Source organism: Chinchilla lanigera, unplaced genomic scaffold (assembly GCF_000276665.1).
Source record: "Chinchilla lanigera isolate Chin_1 unplaced genomic scaffold, ChiLan1.0 scaffold00007, whole genome shotgun sequence".
Lineage (NCBI taxonomy): Eukaryota > Metazoa > Chordata > Mammalia > Rodentia > Chinchillidae > Chinchilla > Chinchilla lanigera.
In genome coordinates this window covers 2,470,581-2,471,156 of record NW_004955408.1, presented here as the reverse complement: position 1 = coordinate 2,471,156, position 576 = coordinate 2,470,581, and positions in this window count along the sequence as shown.

Genomic DNA, 576 nt, shown 5'->3' with positions numbered 1-576 from the left:
CTCAGGGCTGTTTCCGCCCCGTGGTTTCACCATGGCCCTACTCCTCCTCTCCTTGCCCCTGAGGGATGATTTTGCAAAGTGATTGTTGAACACAGCCGAGCTAGTAAGTACCAGAGCCCAGGGAGAACTTCCCAGAACCTGATGCCTGAGTCCCTTCCCTAATAAAGACTCAGGTTAACTGTAGAGCTCCGTGCTGCCCGGCCCGTAGCCTCTTCTGGCTCTGGAACACGCTGTGTCAGGACAGCCGCAGAGACGGTCAGATCCGCGGGAGCGAGGACTGCGGGCGCTGGTTCTGAGAAAGGAGTTTTTTGCTGGGAGTGGAACCCAGGGCCTTGCGCGTGCCGGCAAGCGCTGCAGCACAGAGCCACGTCCTTGCCCAAAAAGGAACTTTTATCAGTGTTCACTTCGTTACTAGCCAGAGTTTCTGAGAGTCACAATGTGGAAGGAAAAGATACAAGTTTTGGAAAATCCGTGTGCACCTCTGTGTGTCTGTTAGAAAATCAGCGTCAGGCCGCAGAGCTCCCGAGCAGATGTTTTGATAAAAGGGATTTGGAGTCGTGGATGGGGAAGAATAGG